The 14036-nt window shown below is 42.9% G+C and overlaps 1 long non-coding RNA gene across 1 annotated transcript in view; it reads left to right on the plus strand.

The window, feature by feature from the left end:
- The first annotated feature begins 903 nt into the window (after positions 1 to 903).
- LOC138648895 (uncharacterized) overlaps positions 904 to 14036 on the plus strand; it is a 47229-nt gene continuing 34096 nt past the window's right edge. The window contains exons 1-2 of the long non-coding RNA XR_011315216.1: positions 904 to 1091; positions 4581 to 4691. This is a non-coding gene — a long non-coding RNA (uncharacterized lncRNA). The remainder of the gene's footprint in view (positions 1092 to 4580; positions 4692 to 14036) is intronic.

The raw sequence follows: 14036 nt of genomic DNA on the forward strand, positions 1-14036 counted from the left end.
GCAGGGTATGCCCAGGAGCCCCAGACACCTTGAATCAGCCTGTTAAAAATTTTTTATGTAATTTATCATTCCCAAAACAGATTCCGCACATACATTTTTTTTTTTTTTTATCAAGGATTGAGTTTTATGATATTTTTGCTACATGCTCCTATATTTTGCCTTGAGCAAAGCTGCACCAAAAATATGCTTTGGCAGGTGATCATCTGCCCTGGCCGAGCATTGACATTCTTGTTTAGCGGAGACAAATAAGATTTTACATCGGCACTTCCATTGGCAGCTGAAAGGTTGGTTGGTTGAAAATGATGTCCATGGGCAGTGTCAGTCCAGCAGTGAATATGGATTGCTATATGTATACTGTAAACCTGAGCAATGTGTATAGCAAATACAAATGCATGGGAGGATTCTTTATTAAGAGTTATCAAGTTGTCAGTACAGACCAGTTGCAAGTTGAGAGAACTAGGTTTGTTAGGAAAAGTGACGTTTCTCCACATTCCATAGATAAATAAGGCACCAGCATAACAGAGCCCAGACTTCTAAGCAATAGGGACAATGTAACTGTGAATTTCATATGAATGTACATGTACATTTGAGAGAGTTTAAAGAATTTTAATGTTTGTTCACTTGCTATAGAAGAGGTGTTATTTAAAGTTTAAGATTTTTCCACCTTCATTTTATCCCCTTCTTCCAAAAGCCATAACTTTTTCATTGTTCCATAAACATAGCCACACAAGGGATAAAGTTTAAACTTTTAGATTAAAAAAAAAAAAAAAACATTTTTAATATTTTTTTAACCACTGTCAAAGATTGTTAGCATCTTGTAAATCATTAAACTGCAGAGATAGGAACTGACTTTGGAACTGTTGGAGGCAGATGCCGGCTGTTTAACACTGCCAGCACCTGCTCTGTAATGAATGGGTTCAATCCCTGCTCAGCCCCTGCCCCGCTCTACCTCCCTTTACCTTCATGCCACTCTGTGTTTTTAAAATATATTGACCTCTCCCCATTATTGCAATTCCTGCTACTCTTGGGCACCAGCACAGACACTTTAGGAGTCGGACGCTGTCTGCTGCAGAGAAGGACTGCAGGAACTGGTGAGTATCTGTATGTCTGGTATAAGGTCTGCAAAAGGAATCCTGGGGTCTATACCAAAGTGGAGAGGTGCAGTTTTGACTTGGTTGGTTTAGCTCTAAGCATGTAGTCTTTAAACAGGGCTAGTCCAAGGGCCGGCCTGGGGTGTATAGCGGTATCAATGTATAGAGGGGTGTCAGGCCTGGGGTCTATTTAAAGGTCTGGTAAGCTAAGTCTAGTCTGTAATCCATATATAGAGCTGGGCTGGACTTGGGTCTGGTCTGGTGTCCTTAGTTATTTGGAGTCAGTATTTTGAAGGAGTGTGTAACGTGGGAGTCTGGTCTGGGGTCTGTATAACAGACGTGGTCCAGAGTCTATAGAAATCGCCAGTCCAGGGTCTGTATAACTTAGCGCCTTGTCTGGGGTCTGTATAACAGACGTGGTCCAGAGTCTATAGAAATCGCCAGTCAAGGGTCTGTATAACTTAGCGCCTTGTCTGGGGTCTGTATAACAGACGTGGTCCAGAGTCTATAGAAATCGCCAGTCCAGGGTCTGTATAACTTAGCGCCTTGTCTGGGGTCTGTATAACAGACGTGGTCCAGAGTCTATAGAAATCGCCAGTCCAGGGTCTGTATAACTTAGCGCCTTGTCTGGGGTCTGTATAACAGACGTGGTCCAGAGTCTATAGAAATCGCCAGTCCAGGGTCTGTAAACTTAGCGCCTTGTCTGGGATCTGTATAACAGACGTGGTCCAGAGTCTATAGAAATCGCCAGTCCAGGGTCTGTATAACTTAGCGCCTTGTCTGGGGTCTGTATAACAGACGTGGTCCAGAGTCTATAGAAATCGCCAGTCCAGGGTCTGTATAACTTAGCGCCTTGTCTGGGATCTGTATAACAGACGTGGTCCAGAGTCTATAGAAATCGCCAGTCCAGGGTCTGTATAACTTAGCGCCTTGTCTGGGGTCTATATAACAGACGTGGTCCAGAGTCTATAGAAATCGCCAGTCCATGGACGGTATAACTTAGCGCCTGGTCTGGGGTCTGTATAACAGACGTGGTCCAGAGTCTATAGAAATCGCCAGTCCATGGACTGTATAACTTAGCGCCTGATCTGGGGTCTGTATAACAGACGTGGTCCAGAGTCTATAGAAATCGCCAGTCCATGGACTGTATAACTTAGCGCCTGGTCTGGGGTCTGTATAACAGACGTGGTCCAGAGTCTATAGAAATCGCCAGTCCACGGACTGTATAACTTATCGCCTGGTCTGGGGTCTGTATAACAGACGTGGTCCAGAGTCTATAGAAATCGCCAGTCCAGGGACTGTATAACTTATCGCCTGGTCTGGGGTCTGTATAACAGACGTGGTCCAGAGTCTATAGAAATCGCCAGTCCAGGGACTGTATAACTTAGCGCCTTGTCTGGGGTCTGTATAACAGACGTGGTCCAGAGTCTATAGAAATCGCCAGTCCAGGGTCTGTATAACTTAGCGCCTTGTCTGGGGTCTGTATAACAGACGTGGTCCAGAGTCTATACAAATCGCCAGTCCATGGACTGTATAACTTAGCGCCTGGTCTGGGGTCTGTATAACAGACGTGGTCCAGAGTCTATAGAAATCGCCAGTCCAGGGACTGTATAACTTATCGCCTGGTCTGGGGTCTGTATAACTTAGCGCCTTGTCTGGGGTCTATATAACAGACGTGGTCCAGAGTCTATAGAAATCGCCAGTCCATGGACGGTATAACTTAGCGCCTGGTCTGGGGTCTGTATAACAGACGTGGTCCAGAGTCTATAGAAATCGCCAGTCCAGGGACTGTATAACTTATCGCCTGGTCTGGGGTCTGTATAACAGACGTGGTCCAGAGTCTATAGAAATCGCCAGTCCAGGGACTGTATAACTTATCGCCTGGTCTGGGGTCTGTATAACAGACGTGGTCCAGAGTCTATAGAAATCGCCAGTCCATGGACTGTATAACTTAGCGCCTGGTCTGGGGTCTGTATAACAGACGTGGTCCAGAGTCTATAGAAATCGCCAGTCCAGGGTCTGTATAACTTAGCGCCTGGTCTGGGGTCTGTATAACAGACGTGGTCCAGAGTCTATAGAAATCGCCAGTCCAGGGACTGTATAACTTATCGCCTGGTCTGGGGTCTGTATAACAGACGTGGTCCAGAGTCTATAGAAATCGCCAGTCCAGGGACTGTATAACTTATCGCCTGGTCTGGGGTCTGTATAACAGACGTGGTCCAGAGTCTATAGAAATCGCCAGTCCAGGGTCTGTATAACTTAGCGCCTGGTCTGGGGTCTGTATAACAGACGTGGTCCAGAGTCTATAGAAATCGCCAGTCCAGGGACTGTATAACTTAGCGCCTTGTCTGGGGTCTGTATAACAGACGTGGTCCAGAGTCTATAGAAATCGCCAGTCCAGGGTCTGTATAACTTAGCGCCTTGTCTGGGGTCTGTATAACAGACGTGGTCCAGAGTCTATAGAAATCGCCAGTCCAGGGTCTGTATAACTTAGCGCCTTGTCTGGGATCTGTATAACAGACGTGGTCCAGAGTCTATAGAAATCGCCAGTCCAGGGTCTGTATAACTTAGCGCCTTGTCTGGGATCTGTATAACAGACGTGGTCCAGAGTCTATAGAAATCGCCAGTCCAGGGTCTGTATAACTTAGCGCCTTGTCTGGGGTCTATATAACAGACGTGGTCCAGAGTCTATAGAAATCGCCAGTCCATGGACGGTATAACTTAGCGCCTGGTCTGGGGTCTGTATAACAGACGTGGTCCAGAGTCTATAGAAATCGCCAGTCCATGGACTGTATAACTTAGCGCCTTGTCTGGGGTCTGTATAACAGACGTGGTCCAGAGTCTATAGAAATCGCCAGTCCAGGGACTGTATAACTTATCGCCTGGTCTGGGGTCTGTATAACAGACGTGGTCCAGAGTCTATAGAAATCGCCAGTCCAGGGACTGTATAACTTATCGCCTGGTCTGGGGTCTGTATAACAGACGTGGTCCAGAGTCTATAGAAATCGCCAGTCCAGGGTCTGTATAACTTAGCGCCTGGTCTGGGGTCTGTATAACAGACGTGGTCCAGAGTCTATAGAAATCGCCAGTCCAGGGACTGTATAACTTAGCGCCTGGTCTGGGGTCTGTATAACAGACGTGGTCCAGAGTCTATAGAAATCGCCAGTCCAGGGACTGTATAGCTTAGCGCCTGGTCTGGGGTCTGTATTCAGAGGGGGAACATGCTTTTCTTTTCTCTTCGGAATGTTTCTGATAAATCCTTTGTTTGTAAATATATGTAACTTGTATCCACTTGTATCACAAACATTTTGCAAATATCATTAAACCCTAATAGTTGCCTAACTGGTGAATCTACCTGAAATATACTATAATGCGGAACCCCTCGGCTGTAATGCATACTGAGTTTAACATGAAACGTTCAGTGTTTTATCACTATGGGTCAGGGTACAGTCTGGTAGGGGAAGAGTCATATGACACCTGTAATTACAGAGTGACCTTCAAGATGTCCTTGAGGAAACACGGAAAGGAATTCAGCAGCAAAAGAAATCACAAAGAGAAAAAAAAAAAGAAGTTTGTTAATCCCTTCGTCATTATGCACAGGTTAGATGCTGCAATTTTTATGTATTTTTATGTCAGTTAAAATATATAAATTGGGATGTGAAGGTTTGTAACTAGAAATAGGAATAATAAGACTTAAATAATATTCTGCAGCTGTCATGTAATACTGGCACAGGTGAGGATACTTCTGTCCTGGGCATACGGTATTAAAGGGGTGATCATTCTAGCACCCTGGGGGAGGGCAGAATTACTTTATGGAAATTTGGTGCCAGTTCTGTCTGGCATTTCCCTAGTGAGTCTATGATTGATGCCAATCGAAGATTTGTAAACCGACTGACACAACTGCATAAATCAGAATGCATTCATGAACGTATAGAGTTGTGTTCACACATTGCATGTTTGATGAAGATTTTACACATGGATTTGATGCAAGCAAATTCATCAGCATTTTACAGTACCAGCAAAGTGGGCGAGTTTTAATCTCATCTACATTTTATGTACTGAATCAGTGCAGAAACAGGCTTTTGTTTTGTTTTTTGTTTTCCTTAAATCCGCAGCATGTCAATTTCTATTGCGATAGTTGCAATAAGCCCAATGTAAGGCCGCCGTCACACATGCGAGTTTTACGGACGTAAGAGCGCAGAATCTACGTCCGTAAAACTCGCAAAAAATACGGCACAATTATTCTCTATGCCCCTGCTCCTATTTGCCGTATTTTACTGATCAGTATTATACGGTCTTCTACGGCCGTACAAAATCGCAGCATGCTGCGTTTGTCACCGTACTGCGCAAGAAATACGCCAATGAAAGTCTATGGAAGCGTGAAAAATACGGATCACACACGGACAAGCAGTGTGACTTGCGAGAAATACGCAGCGCTGTTAGAGAGAAAAGCCGGCAATTCAGTGCGGTGTACAGTAAAATCACACTGACAGCTTACAGTAGAATAGGTAGAATAAATGTGTACACAGAGAATAGGTATATATATATATATATGTCAGTGAGACACATATATGTATATATATATTAATATTTATTCCAGCGCTATACAGCTTGAAAGCCGGTAATTCAATTACCGGCTTTTTCTTTCTCCTTCCTAAAACCCGACATGATTTGAGACATGGTTTACATACAGTAAACCATGTCTTCTCTCCATTTTTTTTGCAGATTCCACACTACTAATGTCAGTAGAGTGTATCTGCAAAATTTGGCCGTTCTAGCTCTTAAAATAAAGGGTTAAATGGCGGAAAAATTTGGCGTGGGCTCCCGCGCAATTTTCTCCGCCAGAGTAGTAAAGCCAGTGACTGAGGGCAGATATTAGTAGCCTGGAGAGGGTCCATGGTTATTGGCCCCCCCTGGCTAAAAATATCTGCCCCCAGCCACCCCAGAAAAGGCACATCTGGAAGATGCGCCTATTCTGGCACTTGGCCACTCTCTTCCCATTCCCGTGTAGCGGTGGGATATGGGGTAATGAAGGGTTAATGCCACCTTGCTATTGTAAGGTGACATTAAGCCTAATTAATAATGGAGAGGCGTCAATTATGACACCTATCCATTATTAATCCAATTGTAGTGAAGGGTTAAATAAAACACAAACACATTATTTAAAATTATTTTAATGAAATAAAAACAATGGTTGTTGGAGTATTTTATTCAACGCCCAATCCAGTCACTGAAGACCCTCGTTCTGTGAAAGAAAAAACATAATAAACCAACAATATACTTACCCTCCGCAGATCTGTAACGTCCAACGATGTAAATCCTTCTGAAGGGGTTAAAACATTTTGCAGAAAGGAGCTGTGCTAATGCAGGCTGCTCCTCGCTGCAAAACCCCAGGGAATGAGGCTAAAAATAGATCAATGATCTATATTTAGCTTCATTTGCGGTGAGGCGCCCTCTGCTGGCTGTTCATAGATCGTGGGAAATTACCTAGAAAGCTCCCAGGCTTTCTAGGAAAGTTCCCACGATCTATGAACATCCAGCAGAGGGCGCCTCACCGCAAATGAAGCTAAATATAGATCATTGATCTATTTTTAGCCTCATTTCCTGGGGTTTTGCAGCGAGGAGCAGCCTGCATTAGCACAGCTCCTTTCTGCAAAATGTTTTAACCCCTTCAGAAGGATTTACATCGTTGGACGTTACAGATCTGCGGAGGGTAAGTATATTGTTGGTTTATTATGTTTTTTTACTCACAGAACGAGGGTCTTCAGTGACTGGATTGGGCGTTGAATAAAATACTCCCACAACCATTGTTTTTATTTCATTAAAATAATTTTAAATAATGTGTTTGTGTTTTATTTAACCCTTCACTACAATTGGATTAATAATGGATAGGTGTCATAATTAACGCCTCTCCATTATTAATTAGGCTTAATGTCACCTTACAATAGCAAGGTGGCATTAACCCTTCATTACCCCATATCCCACCGCTACACGGGAATGGGAAGAGAGTGGCCAAGTGCCAGAATAGGCGCATCTTCCAGATGTGCCTTTTCTGGGGTGGCTGGGGGCAGATGTTTTTAGCCAGGGGGGGACCAATAACCATGGACCCTCTCCAGGCTATTAATATCTGCCCTCAGTCACTGGCTTTACTACTCTGGCGGAGAAAATTGCGCGGGAGCCCACGCCAATTTTTTCCGCCATTTAACCCTTTATTTTAAGAGCTAGAACGGCCAAATTTTGCAGATACACACTACTGACATTAGTAGTGTGGAATCTGCAAAAAAAATGAAGAGAAGACATGGTTTACTGTATGTAAACCATGTCTCAAATCATGTCGGGTTTTAGGAAGGAGAAGGAAAAAGCCGGTAATTGAATTACCGGCTTTCAAGCTGTATAGCGCTGGAATAAATATTAATATATATACATATATGTGTCTCACTGACATATATATATATATATACCTATTCTATGTGTACACATTTATTCTACCTATTCTACTGTAAGCTGTCAGTGTGATTTTACTGTACACCGCACTGAATTGCCGGCTTTTCTCTCTAATATATGTGTCTACTGACATACATATATATATATATATATATATATATAGACAGTATATATATATTTTCTTTTCTTTTTGGGACACATGGATCACTTCTATAGCGGTATGTTGGTTTTGCTAGCCTGCGAGAAAACCACGCAGTACGGATGCCATACGGATTACATACGGAGGATGCCATGCGCAAAAAACGCTGACACACCCTGCCTACGGAGGAGCTACGGACCACTTTTTTCGGGACTTTTCAGCGTATTACGGCCGTAATATACGGACCGTATTGTTTTACGCTGTGTGTGACGCCGGCCTAAGGTGGAGATATTTAGATTAGTGGGGTATGCGCTCACCTTTTGGGTCACATTCACACTAGCAGTATTTGGTCAGTATTTTACATCAGTATTTGTAAGCCAAAACCAGGAGTGGGTGATAAATGCAGAAGTGGTGCATATGTTTCTATTATACTTTTCCTCTATTTGTTCCACTCCTGGTTTTGGCTTACAAATACTGATGTAAAATACTAACCAAATACTGCTAGTTTGACGGCAGCCTGATAGTGTGAATATGGCCTTACCCTAGTAAAGGCTTGCAGATTTGCGATCTGTCAGCTGTGACCTGATGAAGACACCAATTCATAGTCGAAACGTGTTACCTGAATATCTTTCCAATAAAGGAACCTTGACTTTATCTTCTATTCTGTTTGTTGTTTGGATTTAGTCATTGATTTTAATGGATACTCTAAGTCCGAAGATTAAACTGCTGGCCTGGCAATGTTTTGCTGCATTTTATGGTGCATTACTACAAAAAAAAAAAAACATCACAAATAAAAATGCATGAATAAGTTCTGAAAATTTGCAAGGATTTTTGATGCAGAAATGCGACAGATTTCAGGTTAGAAATTCACGAGTAAAATTAGCACCAAATATGCAATGTGTGAACCCAGACTAACAGTACTGAACAGAGGTCACAAATATAGTCATTAGGTTGCAATTGAACGCCAGACGAAATAAATAGATGGACAGTAAACGACAACAACGCTGCAGGGTCACATACCAAGAAACAAGAACTGAGCTGGTTTAATTTGGTTATTTGGGATTTTGTGATTTCCCCCTTGCGTTTGACTATCTACATAGCAAAATATGCAATAAATAAAGAACATAGGCTGCAAACGAGATTCCGCCATCCAGATCCAGAGCCACGTCACTACTGCTCTAATTATCATCCAACTATGTGAAGTAATATTCATGGTGATCTGATGGACAAAGTGGCTAAAGGGACCAAGGTGAAGGTGGCAAAAATGCACAACCCTCTTCACAATACTCAGTTTGCCAAAATAGTAGTGCAGCGCAATGCTGGAATAGTAATGTCACATCCCTTGCTCACCAAAGGGCAGCATATACCAATGACAGCAGGATAGCAGTAATTACATCCAGTGCTCACCAAAGGGCGGTATATACCAATGACAGCAGGATAGCAGTAATTACATCCAGTGCTCACCAAAGGGCAGCATATACCAATGACAGCAGGATAGGGTTAATTATAGCTTCTACAGCATAGTATTATACCCAGTGCCTACAGGGTAATGACATATCCAGTGTTGTATGCACACCGTGTAGCATTCCCAGTCTTTCCAGAATTTCCTATCCCCTCCTATTGGCCTCCCCAACTGTTGCTGCCAGTCAGTTCAATCAGTTTCCTAATAGTGAAGGGAAGTGCTAATTAGTGCACAGTGGTCCAAGTCTCATAGAGCAGCATTTTGCAGATCTACTGATCCGTAACAGATCACTGCACCAATCTGTAACCTTTAGTGACAGGGAAACACTGATTGGTCGCACAACAAAAACTAGATCTTTAGCGGGTATGCCTGCTATGTGTCCTGCTCTTTTTTGGGGGCTAAATTTGCACCACTCTGATTTAGGTTTTTGGATAAGTACTTGTCTACAGCACCAATGTCACATTTGGTTGACCGCAGCAAATCGGGGGCATGCAAGCTATTATTGGTTATATGAATACCCCAGTTTGCTTGTTTTTAAGGAGTTTTCCAGCACTTAGGAAAGACAATTAGAAATGAGCAATTCGATTCTCACTGCCATGGCCCAGCGTTGGCATCCATTGCACCCAATCTTTACTTCTGGGCACCTTTGCACTTGCTAGGTCCACATGCCACTGTGGACCAAACTGGATGCTAGACCAGGGTAGCATAATCATACAGCTGCATTAACAAAAATTTTTTTTAACGTTATTGCTCGCAAAATGAAATAATACAGTAAAATATTCCAAAGAAGGAACCCTGTGGGGCCACACTTTATAGCACAACATTTTTTGGTCTAAGGGCTGCAATGCCATACTGAACTAATCCCAACGGCTGTAAAAAATTAAAAGGATACTTTATATGAACACATCACCAGAACCACCATCAGTACATTAGTACATCACCAGAACGAAGTTTTGAGTATTTGAGGAGGATTTGGAGATATTCTGCTCCAAATAATAGACGTGAACATGCGCTAACTTACACTGAGCTTTAGTAGCAGAAACTGAGCGGAATGTCACCAAATCCTTTTCATAATCTCAAAACTCTCAGTTTTGAGGATTTTTAAGTTTTAACATAGCCACGAAGCATGTTTTGGATTGCTACATGTGTAAACTGTCAGAACCACCGTCAGCACATGAATGCACTGCCAGAACCATCATCAGTACATGAATGTAGCATTAGAACCATTGTTATTACATGAATGCAGTGCCAGAACCACCGTCAGTACATGAATGCAGTGCCAGAACCACTGTCAGTACATGAATAAATCACCAAGCTTAGTACAGCAATCAATTGCAATGTCAGGTCAACCTCATGTATAATTGTATCTCATGAACCTACAACTCCCAGTTTATCGTTAACAATGGTAAGGAGAAACTGGAAGTCAGGGTTGGACTTGGACTCAAATTCAGCCCTGGCATTCGAGAGCACCCAGGCCCACTTGCTATGAAGTGAATGTGATATATGATCGTTGATTTTTGTGAATTGCTTGAGATATATATCACAGTTATAAAATGCAAACTGCTGTGAAGCCAGAATAACACTATGTGAAATTTAAAGAGAACCCGGTCAGGTCAGATAACTCTACCTACAGATATAGGGTTAAACTACAGGTTACTAGCATCATGAAGGTGCTCACTCGCTGTACTGAAAGTGTGGCATCTGGGATAAAATAAACTTTACTTCTTTCTGGAGCCACTGGCTTTCAGTCATGCAGGCATGCCCGAAGCTATTGCAGTCACCGCTCACAGCAGTGAGAGCAGTAGCGGTAATCACACCCCAACACTTTGACAGACAGCCAGATGTGCACTCATGCTCCTTACAATGCGCTCTAACAATGTGCTCCCTTTTCGGCTCAACACTTCCCATTAGAGCTGACGAGAGAGCGCACTGTCACTCATCCTACTGGTCACCGTCGCTGATTGTGCTGGACACTGACACAAGATCTTACTGAGCATACATCAGAATTGACAACCAATATATGCCCAACCCCAGGAACAGTCGTGAACTAATGACAACACTTTTTTTAAGGGGTGGGGATAGAGGCTGCTGCACTGACTGCAGCCTCCGCTGTTGTGAATTCTGTGATCAATCTCCCTCCTGTGGTCATGAGTGGTACTTCAGCTGGTTCTGTCTATGAGCTTCCGCTGGTGGATGTGAGTGGGGCTGCGGCTTCTGAGTTTCCTTCCTCAGGTAACGAGGTTAAGTCGTTAGGTGCTGCTCTATTTAACTCCACCTAGTTCTTTGTTCCTGGCCTCCAGTCAATGTTCCAGTATTGGTCTGGCTCTCTCCTGGATCGTTCTTGTGGCTTGTCTGCCCTGCATAAGCTAAGTTCTGCTTGTGTTACTTTTGTTTGCTATATTTTCTGTCCAGCTTGCTATATTGGTTTTTCTTGCTTGCTGGAAGCTCTGAGACGCAGAGGGAGCACCTCCGTACCGTTAGTCGGTGCGGAGGGTCTTTTTGCCCCCTCTGCGTGGTTGTTTGTAGGTTTTTGTGCTGACCGCAAAGCTATCTTTCCTATCCTCGGTCTATTCAGTAAGTCGGGCCTCACTTTGCTAAAATCTATTTAATCTCTGTGTTTGTATTTTCATCTTAACTCACAGTCATTATATGTGGGGGGCTGCCTTTTCCTTTGGGGAATTTCTCTGAGGCAAGGTAGGCTTATTTTTCTATCTTCAGGGCTAGTTAGTTTCTCAGGCTGTGCCGAGTTGCATAGGGAGCGTTAGGCGCAATCCACGGCTACCTCTAGTGTGGTATGATAGGATTAGGGATTGCGGTCAGCAGAGTTCCCACGTCTCAGAGCTCGTCCTATGTTAGTAACTATCAGGTCACTTTGTGTGCTCTTAACCACTAGGTCCATTGTGGTTCTGAATCACCTGTTCATAACACTCCGCCTCCTGATAACATCTTGTTTGAGTATTCAAGCATACAATGGGGATTCTCAAATGGAATATCATCAAAAAGTAAATAGGCAAAAAAAACTAAAGCAGTTAGATTAGAGAGGGAATGATAAGGACTTTTTAATTAAAGTATATCAGAAAAGCTATTACACTCCCTGACAGAAGTTATGTCGCTTATCCATGTTATAAAAATAAAAGCTTATAACCTGACGTTAAATTCATCCATTGGTTGTATAAATGATTCTTTTGAAAGCTGAAACCCTCCGAAATGTGGTTTAGGTTAAGAAAATAAATTGGCATCAATGCAGAAATATTGATCAGTTAATGGACACAGAATGGTCAGATTTTGGCAAGACAAAAGTTTTGTCGCCCACAGAAAGTAATGTGATATTCAAACAAATAATTAACTTAAAATACAAATATACAGTGGGGCAAAAAAGTATTTAGTCAGTCAGCAATAGTGCAAGTTCCACCACTTAAAAAGATGAGAGGCGTCTGTAATTTACATCATAGGTAGACCTCAACTATGGGAGACAAACTGAGAAAAAAAAATCCAGAAAATCACATTGTCTGTTTTTTTATCATTTTTTTTTTGCATTTTATGGTGGAAAATAAGTATTTGGTCAGAAACAAACAATCAAGATTTCTGGCTCTCACAGACCTGTAACTTCTTCTTTAAGAGTCTCCTCTTTCCTCCACTCATTACCTGTAGTAATGGCACCTGTTTAAACTTGTTATCAGTATAAAAAGACACCTGTGCACACCCTCAAACAGTCTGACTCCAAACTCCACTATGGTGGAGACCAAAGAGCTGTCAAAGGACACCAGAAACAAAATTGTAGCCCTGCACCAGGCTGGGAAGACTGAATCTGCAATAGCCAACCAGCTTGGAGTGAAGAAATCAACAGTGGGAGCAATAATTAGAAAATGGAAGACATACAAGACCACTGATAATCTCCCTCGATATGGGGCTCCACACAAAATCCCACCCCGTGGGGTCAGAATGATCACAAGAACAGTGAGCAAAAATCCCAGAACCACGCGGGGGGACCTAGTGAATGAACTGCAGAGAGCTGGGACCAATGTAACAAGGCCTACCATAAGTAACAAACTACGCCACCATGGACTCAGATCCTGCAATGCCAGACGTGTCCCACTGCTTAAGCCAGTACATGTCCGGGCCCGTCTGAAGTTTGCTAGAGAGCATTTGGATGATCCAGAGGAGTTTTGGGAGAATGTCCTATGGTCTGATGAAACCAAACTGGAACTGTTTGGTAGAAACACAACTTGTCGTGTTTGGAGGAAAAAGAATACTGAGTTGCATCCATCAAACACCATACCTACTGTAAAGCATGGTGGTGGAAACATCATGCTTTGGGGCTGTTTCTCTGCAACGGGGCCAGGACGACTGATCCGGGTACATGAAAGAATGAATGGGGCCATGTATCGTGAGATTTTGAGTGCAAACCTCCTTCCATCAGCAAGGGCATTGAAGATGAAACGTGGCTGGGTCTTTCAACATGACAATGATCCAAAGCACACCGCCAGGGCAACAAAGGAGTGGCTTCGTAAGAAGCATTTCAAGGTCCTGGAGTGGCCTAGCCAGTCTCCAGATCTCAACCCTATAGAAAACCTTTGGAGGGAGTTGAAAGTCCGTGTTGCCAAGCGAAAAGCCAAAAACATCACTGCTCTAGAGGAGATCTGCATGGAGGAATGAGCCAACATACCAACAACAGTGTGTGGCAACCTTGTGAAGACTTACAGAAAACGTTTGACCTCTGTCATTGCCAACAAAGGATATATTACAAAGTATTGAGATGAAATTTTGTTTCTGACCAAATACTTATTTTCCACCATAATATGGAAATAAAATGTTAAAAAAAAGACAATGTGATTTTCTGGATTTTTTTTTCTCAGTTTGTCTCCCATAGTTGAGGTCTACCTATGATGTAAATTACAGA

The sequence above is a fragment of the Ranitomeya imitator genome, chromosome 9 (assembly GCF_032444005.1).
Source record: "Ranitomeya imitator isolate aRanImi1 chromosome 9, aRanImi1.pri, whole genome shotgun sequence".
NCBI lineage: Eukaryota > Metazoa > Chordata > Amphibia > Anura > Dendrobatidae > Ranitomeya > Ranitomeya imitator.